The sequence below is a fragment of the Suricata suricatta genome, chromosome 5, assembly GCF_006229205.1.
Source record: "Suricata suricatta isolate VVHF042 chromosome 5, meerkat_22Aug2017_6uvM2_HiC, whole genome shotgun sequence".
NCBI lineage: Eukaryota > Metazoa > Chordata > Mammalia > Carnivora > Herpestidae > Suricata > Suricata suricatta.
This window is the reverse complement of record NC_043704.1, coordinates 101,338,747-101,347,997: the sequence shown is the minus strand read 5'-3', so window position 1 is coordinate 101,347,997 and position 9,251 is coordinate 101,338,747. Positions and strand designations below refer to the sequence as shown.

The 9,251-nt window shown below is 34.7% G+C and overlaps 1 long non-coding RNA gene across 2 annotated transcripts in view; it reads left to right on the top strand.

Moving 5' to 3' along the window:
- The window catches only part of LOC115292759, a 91,136-nt gene that overhangs the window by 810 nt on the left and 81,075 nt on the right, over positions 1-9,251 (top strand). Inside the window, exon 2 of one of the 2 annotated variants that reach the window (XR_003909115.1) lies at positions 8,030-8,072. The exons of the other annotated variant lie outside the window; for it this stretch is intronic. This is a non-coding gene — a long non-coding RNA (uncharacterized LOC115292759). The remainder of the gene's footprint in view (positions 1-8,029; positions 8,073-9,251) is intronic. 2 annotated transcript variants of the gene reach the window in all.

Below are 9,251 nucleotides of genomic sequence, written 5' to 3'. Positions count from 1 at the left end.
GAAGGGGGCCCACTCTTCAGACACAGAGTTGCTCTTTTTGAAAGCTGTTCAGTCCCAAATGCAAACTTCTAAAGAACACCAGAATAAAAATAACAAATACAGGTACATCTAAGAGGAATATAACCAGTTATAGATAAAATTGTTCCGTCTTTTGGGAATGAAACTGACTATAGAGTTTGAGAAATTTGGGAATGTGGAACAAAGAACATTACTTGGAGTATCTGTATCTTTGGTAACAACAAAATAAGTGATCCATTGTGTTTTATTTTATAGTAATTATAGACATAATCTTTGCTGATCATTATTAATGGAGAAGAACAAGTAACTTTAAAATTTCACACGGATTTGGACAATGGTTAAAAACCATTGTCAAAAACATGAGTTATAGGATTGTAACTGCTCTTTAAAAAATACTTAATCATATCCCGGACAGTTTATAGGCTAGGTTGTTCACAGCATATAATGGAGATCTTTTGAAATAAAGGAGGAGAGTCACACTGTCATATAAGCAAAAGATCATGTCATTAGTGGGTAAATTTTTCTAATGAGATACATGTTTAAAATAGCTTTTTACTTATTCAAGTTTCTCTTTACTACAGACAATGCATGACTGTTGAGTAAATTGCCTCTTTCAGAGCTGTAAATGGGTGAGAGAGGTACCTGATGCGTCAGACCAGGACATACCCTAAAGTGTTTCTAGGAGGCGCGAACATATTCACATCAAATGAATAAAAGTTTATGCGTAAGAGGGATTATTACACGTCCTGGCTGGCCCAACATTTTGACACTAACCAGATTCTGAGCCTTCAAGAATCCAAATTCAAAGCCACAAGCCCCAAACACTGAGATTTTAGGCAAACTTTTACTTTGGCTTTATTGTCCTTCTGTTAAATAAAGACAAACGTTCTTACCTAATCTCCCTCTCCCTCTTAACAGTCACTATTGCCTAAGGAGTTTACTTTGCAAAAATATATAACTTAAGTATCGAGTTAATATTTCAGTTTATTTCATGTAATCATACTTGAAACCAGATGTTAAGGGCTGCTTTCTCTGTCCGAAGACACTGCTGTGACTCAAAATGGTATGGACCCGTTCCAGGAATCTGCCGAGGAATATAATAGGAGACAAACACAGTCAGACTTGTAGAAAGCTGAGGATAGGTTTTCAAGTTAATGGAGGTCGTTTAAGGAAGACTAATGTCATGCCTCATCAACCCAGAGACACAGAGAAAAGTCACTTTTCCATATACTAATAAAAACACGTAAAGTTGTATTAAAAGGAAAGACATGTAATTTCTTATATTTGGGTTATTATTTTAAGGACCTATTTTATGGAAGACCTTGGCAGACTGGCATGCTAATGGAGAACAGTTACTAATGTGCCAAGGGGATTGATAATTAGCTTGAGGCTTGAGGAATCTCAAGACGTTCAACCTAAAGAAGAAAAGCCTAATAATAGCTGCTTTTGCTAAATTGTCATATCTGTATTTATTTATTTTATTCTGACAGGAAATAAGAGGTTTCTGGCTCAGAGACAGACTTTTAATTACCCACGAACATTTTAATCAGTTGCCTACCTCCTAAACCCCCCATGGGCTGACATAATGAGGAAAGATGTCATCTGCACATCCACATACAGCAGGGACAGGAACTCCAAAATTATGAATCTCAGAGTTTATTTAGGGGTTGATGGCACAGCTGTTACTCCTCACCTCTGGGAGGATAGAGAGGAGAGAGAGAGAGAGAGAGAGAGAGAGAGAGAGAGAGAGAGAGAGAGGAAAGGAAGGAGGAGGATGGGACAGAGCTTTGTTCTGTAACCTAAGCAATACAAATCATCTCTGGGAAGAAAAGCTGCTGATCCCTGGGTCTATTACCTTTTGAACCATAAATAAATAGCTCCAGGGGAGATACCTCTGTCATTAACTTTCAGGACTTGTTTGCCATTCATACATCTTTAAACCCAAGTTGCCAGTAATATTTGCTCAGTAAGCTCTGACGATCCCAAAGCATGAACATATGCATCTAGTTTGGCTTCCTTGACATGTTTAAGAGTCTGAAGAACATTAATAGAAGGGAAGTAGGTCAGTTTTATATGAATTCAAATAATATAAATTGGAAAAATGAACAGAAGTCCTAGGGAAATGTATTCCCATTTGAAATGGAAACAAAGATCCATTTGACAATGGAACTCATAAGTTTGTAGATTCCTTATCACTGGAGTTACACAAATATGCTATTTATGTTGAAATAGAAGAAATTTTTGCATGGACAAATGGACTAGATAATCTCCAAGGTTCATTCCATTACTATGATTCAATGATTGATGGATTTCAGAATGGAGACATTTAAGATGCAGCAAGATGCCTCAAAAAACTGAAATTCTATGGCATATGAAATAAGTCTGGTTGTATGTGTATTTTCTCTTTTTTTGGCTCTGGGTCTGAAGAATCATGGGATAGTGTTCTTTAGGCTGCTTCCCTCTCAGCATTCACACTTAGATGTTCCTAGCAAAATAGGAACAAGATAAATGAGGCAAATCTGGCAAATATGAATTTGACTGAGATAATTGTATGGGGCAGATAAGTTACATTCCATGTCTACCTCTTAAACTAGGTAGCAAGCTCTTAAGGACAGGTGGTGTGTCTTTTATTTACTGTGGTGTCTTTAGGGTACCTCACAGAGTCCCAAACAAAATAGCCACTGAATAAATAGATGTATAGATAGATAGAAGATAGATGTTAAAACTTCTCGAACTTCTCTTCAAGGTCTTTTTTTCCCCCCAAAGTCTTTATTTTTTTTATTTATTATTATTTTTTAGATGTTTATTTTATTTTTGAGAGAGAGAGAGAGAGAGAGGGAGGGAGGGAGAGAGAGAGAAAGTGAGCAAGAGCAGAGGAAAGGCAGAGAGTGAGAGAGGGAGACACAGAATTTGAAGCAGGCTCCAGGCTGTGAGCTGTCAGCACAGAGCCTGAAGCAGGGCTTGAACCCATGAACCATAAGATCATGACTTGAGCTGAAGTTGGATGCTTAACTTACTGAACCACCTAGGCACCCCTCCCCAAAGTCTTTAAATTGAGTTTAAAAGTCCTTAGAAAACTCTAGGGAGAAAAGCCATACTGTTCATTAGCAAGAAAGACATTAGAATATATGCACTTGTCTAGTTAGATTAAGAAGAATGAGACTTCAAAGACTCAAAGTTGTGGTTAAAGGGATCTGTGTATATACTTGGATTCTTTAGATACATTTTTACATTTTTTAAACAACAAGATTTTCAGTACTTTTACAATTAAAGAAATATTTAAGGGCTCAGAGTAGATCACCAAAAGAGAACTATCATAGGAAATTGGTAATAGATGGTGACTGGTCTGCCAAGTAGAACAAATGGCTAATAAGGGAAGGAATCTGCAGATTACTGAGCCCCCTGGAGGTACAGGGGTTTCAGCAAAAGTTTAGTTCTTAGGCCTGTTGCAAAGGTCTCTTGTTTTAGAAGAGAACATGGTCTCAGGTTCTTCATAAATGTGAGATAAGATAACTTTAAAGGTCATAGGGTAGAAGTCAAATTAATAAACTTCTTGGTCTTAAATTATAATATTGATCATAATTTTCTGAACTTTGAGATACCAAATTTGTCAGGGAGAAATGTATTTATGATAAAATGGGACAAAATTTAAAATCATACTGATTCAGAAATTTGGAAATATGCTTATTATACTTGGCATTTGTTAGAATTGAGATAGTGGGGGGACGCCTGGGTGGCCCAGTCGGTTAAGCCTCTGACTTCAGCTCAGGTCAGATCTCACGCTTACAGTTCCAGAATTTATTATAACTGGAAGTTTGTGCCTTTTGGCTACCTTCACCCATTTACCCCACCCCCAACCCTTACCTCTGGTTACCACCAATCTGTTCTGTTTCAGTGACATTTTTTTTTTTCAGATTCCACATAAAAGCAAGATTATGATTTTTAGGATTTGACACCTAAAGCAAAGGCAATAAAAGCAAAAATAAACAAATGGTATTAAATTAAGCTAAAAAGCTCTGCAAAGTAAAGAAACCATCAATAAAACAAAACAAAAAAGATACGTGTATATATATATATATATGCATATATATATATATTGAATATATATATGTTGGTCCTAGTCTATATGACCTATTTTCCCCTAGCGCAATGCCCTCAAGGCCTATCTGTGCTGTTGCAAGCGACAGCATTTCCTTCCTTTTTGCATGGTCACATTATTTTCCACTATATGTATAATATTTTATTTATCCATTCAAACTTTGATGGACACCTAGGTTGTTTCCATGCCTTAGTTTTAGTAAACAGTGCTGCAGCAATATGGGGGTGCAGATACCTCTTTGAGACTGTTCCCTTCAGACATACACCCTGAGGTGGGATTAGCGGATCATATGGGCGGTCTATGTGTGATTCTTTTGAGGGACACTCCTCCTGTTTTCAATAGTTGCTGACTCAATTTACAGTGCCACCAATAGTGCACAAGAGTTTCCTTTTCAACGTATCCTTGCCGACACTTACTATTTCTTTTTGACAATAGCTGTTTCAACAGGTATGATGAGGTGATACTTTGTGATTTTGCTTGCATTTCCTTTGTAAGTGATGTTGAGCTCCTTCTCACGTACTCTTGGTCATCTGTATGTCTTCTTTGGAAAGATATCTATTCAGATCCTCTGACCAGTTTTTAATCAGATTTTTGTTGTGTTTGCTGTTGAGTTTGTGGATTTCTATATATTTTGAATATCCTTACCATACATGTGGTTTGCCTACTTTCCCCCCTATTCTGTAGGTTGCCCTTTTGTTGATGGTTTCTTTACTTTGCAGAGCTTTTTAGCTTGATTTAGTCCCACTTGTTTATTTTTGCTTTTATTGCCTTTGCTTTTGGTGTCAAATCCTAAAAATCATTGCCAAGTCTGCTGTCAGTGCTGCTTGTTTCCTTTTAGCGTTTTCTGGTTTGAGGTCTTACATTCACATTTCTAATCCACTTTGAATTGATTTTTGTGTGTGGTATAAGAATGGTCCAGTTTCATTGTTTTGCATGTAATTATCCAGGTTTCCTGGTACCATTTATTGCAAAGACTTTCATTTCCCCATTTTATATTTTTGACTTTTTGTCATAAATTAATTGTGGCTACATATGCCTGGGTGTATGTCTTAGTTATTAATTTTGTTCCAGTGATCTATGTCTGTTTTTATGCTGATACCATACTCTTTTGATTACTACAGCTTTGAGTATAGTTTGAAATAGAAAGTATGATGCTTCTAGCTTTTTCTTCTTTCTCATAATTGCTCTGGCTGTTGAGAATCTTTTTTGATTTTGCATAAATGTTAATATTGCTTTTATCTCTGTGAAAAATGCCATTGAAATTTTGATAAGCATTGTATTGAATCAGTAGGTCACTTTGAAGAGTATGGAAATTTTAACAATATTAATTTTTCTAACTTGTGAGGATAGAATATGTTTTCACAAATAGAGCTAGTTTTACTTCTTTTCTAGTTTGGATGCCTCTTATTTCTTTTTCTTGACCAATTGCTCTGGATAGGACTTCCAGGACTAGAAAATATGCTTGTATTTACAGTATTTGTGACTTTCCCAAGATGACTGAACAAATACTTCAGGTAAAAATATGAATTAGGTTTATGAACATTTTAAGGGACAGTATTAATACTTTATTATGACCAATAAAGAAAACAAAACTTGATTAATAACAGAATATGCAGTCATAAAACCCTCAGTTGGTTAGTTGCAAAGTTGCAAGTAATAGTTCATTCAAAATCTTAATGGGATGTAGTATTAAATTGATCATAACTGTAATTGATGACTTTGAATAAGGTTTTGAAGACTCATATTTGAAATAAGCTTCTGGAAAATTTTAGTGACTATGTTAAAATTTGATTATATATCTATCATTCAATTAATTAACTCGAGAGAGATGAAGTTTCCTTCATTAGAGATGTAGTCCTTTTTGAAAGTAATGAAATTCAGCATGTAGCTAAATTAATTTCATACCATATTTGCTGGAAATATAAACTCAGCATATTTCTAATGAGAGAAAAGTTTAAGCTACCTGATGATAACAGGTTTAAATTTGGTGTTACCACTTGGAGAGAGATGAAATTTCTGCTGTACAATAAGAAGATATCTCAATTATTTACTGACACTGCACAACAATTAGATGTATTGCTCTCAGGTAATGTGAAAGTGAAAACATCTTTTTTGTATGCAATACCCTAAAATAATGTTATAATTGATGGGAAATTTACAAATGTTATTTATAAGGATGATCTGTAAATCATTGGATTTATAAGAAAAGATGCAGTTATAAGGTTTAGAAGAAAAGAGAAATCATAGACTACTACTTCTGGGGAATAACATCAGTTACTTTAGTTTCCTGATCAAAAATGGAACTGCAGAGTCATGTTAGACCTGAATTTGAGATTACTTGTTAGAGTAAGTTTTGGCTCAAGATCTTTTTACAGTATATACTTTGAGAGTATTACAGAAACGCTTTTATGCCATAGGACTTAATTTGTTTGGTTTTTATCAGTAAAGTTTAAGTTGGTTCAAAAATAGAGATTTTTAAGATTTTAGAAAAAATCACATTGTAAACATTGTAATTCTGAACCTTGGAATAAACTTCAGTTGCTCACGTTGTATGTTCCTTATTAGGTATTGCTGAGTTATATTTAATAATATCTTGTGTAGGAGTTTTACAAATGTGTTCTTGAGAGAGATTGGTTTGTAATTTCTTTGGTCCTCATCAGCTTCTGCTGATTATGCTAGCTCCTTCCAAACTGTTGGGGCAATTTTCTTTCTTTCTTCCTCCCCCCCCCCCCCCACTTTATAATATAAAAGGGTTTATGTTAGGTTGGTTAGGAAGAATTCATGGATAAAGGTATGTGGACTTGGAGTTATATTTTTGTGAAGGCTTTAATTAATGGATTCAGGGTGCTTGGGTTGCTGAGTTGGTTGAGTGACTGACTTAGGTCATGATCTTGTGGTTTGCGGGTTTGGGCCCTGTGTCAGGCTCTGTGCTGACAGTTTGCTCAGAGCCTGAAGCTGGCTTTGGATTCTGTTTCTCCTTCTCTCTCTGCCCCTACCCTGTTTGTACTCTCTCTCTTTTCTCTCAATAATAAATAAATGTAAAAAAATTTAAATAATGGATTCAACTAGATAGTTGTATATTTTGATGTTCCATTTTATCTTTGGTCTGTTTTACTAAGTTGTATTTTTAAAGGAATATGTCCTATTTTATCCAAGTTTTTAAATTTATTAGTATAAAGTTATTAATATCTGTTTACTTTCTTTTTGATGTCTATCATTCCCTTTGTCTTCTTCAAATTGTAATTTGTGTTTTCATTGTTATTCTTGCTGAATCTTACTAGTGGTTTGTAAAGTTTATTAATCTTTTTTTAAAATGCTAATTTATTTATTTCTTAGGGCCCTACCCTAATGATCTCACGTAACCTCAGTTACCTTCTTGAAGGGCCTATGTCCAAAAATAGTCATAGTACAGAGTAGGACTTCAACATACTTTTTTGCGGTGGGGACACGATTCAGTCCATAACATGTATCATTATATTTTTTTAGTATCACTATTTCTTAACTGCAGCAACATTGCCCTGTAAGTAGTAATGGATTGTAATTAGGTTGAAATACATATATTATCTATCTACCTACCTACTTTTTATTTTTTATTTTATTAGTTTGAGAAGACAGCTAATATAAAAGCATAAGAATTAATCAAGTGAATTTATTTTTTATTGTAATCGTAATAAAAGTATTCTAAAATGTCTTAAAAATAGTTTTAGATTTCCCTTTTTGGTTATATGGCAGAAGAGATGTACAAAATAAAATATTTCAAAGACATTTAAAATATATTTTGGGGAACATAAAGATAAGTAGTTTTGAATTCAGGGAACTACAAAGAATGTAGTTGGAAAGTATGGAAGCTAATGTATATCCTGAGGATGTCTGCTGATCATTGAGAACCTTTTCCTATTCTAATGTTTTTAGAGTCATCCTTTTCACCTTGCATAAATCGGGATCCTCTGAGATGGTAAGCAAGTGGTGAACCACAGAGATAGTTACCTTGCAGGGAGTATGGAAAGAATTGTGCCTGTATCATTCTTGGCTTAGAGTAGAATAATAATAGAAAATGTAACTCCAGAGCATTTCTAGCCTAAGGTAAGGACTCATACCTTGTGAATTTAACTGAAAATTTGGATCCAATTGGTCTCAGGTCGGATGTGTCCCCAGAAACCTGGAAGATCCAAATGCAGACATATAAAACTTGACAAGACAGTTTGTAAAAAAGAATCAAACAAAACTTCAATATTAGAAAATATTTTACATAGGGGTGCCTGGGTGACTGAGTCGGTTAAGTGTCCAACTTTGAGCTTAGGTCATGATCTCATGGTTAGTGACTTTCACCCCATGTAGAGCTCTGTGCAGACAGCTCAGAGCCTGGAGCCTGCTTTGAATTCTGTCTCTATTTTTCTCTCTCTGCCCCTCCCCTGCTTGTGGGTGCTCTCTTTCTTTCTCAAAAATAAGTAAAGTTAAAAAATAGAAAATATACAGTCATTGAACTTAGAAGATAAATGAATTGTTAAAATTCAGGATGGCACCAAGCAAGAGACCATTAGTGGTTTAAAGACTAATAGGAAACAATATTTGCTGGTAAGCACAGTCAAAAAAACAAAATGTTAGAGAAAAATGTGGAGGACAGATCTAAAATACATCTATTAAATGTCCCAGAATGGGAAAAGGGAGGAGATACAATATTCAAAGGAGGAAAAAAATTAGTGTACACTTTGCAGAACTGATGTAAAGCATCAATCAAAAAGTTTAACAGATTTCAGAACAGCAAAACAGAGAGATGTCCAAAGGTAATCAGAGAAAAAAAAGATTATTTATGAAGAAACAGTTGATGAGCCTTATAACTGATTCTTAGTAGTAATAATGGAAGACAGAAAACAATGGAAAAACATTATCATTGTGCTTAAAAAAGTAAATATTGATTTGATATTCTATACTTAGTAAAATTATCTTCAAGAATAAAGATGAAATAGATATACTTAAATGAAAACTAAATGTATTTACACCCAATAGACCTTTATGAAGATATATATTTCTTTTTTTTCCCCATAATATTTTATTGTCAAATTGTTTTCCATACAACACCCAGTGCTCTTCCCCTCAAGTGCCCTCCACCATCACCACCACCTGTCTTCCCCCC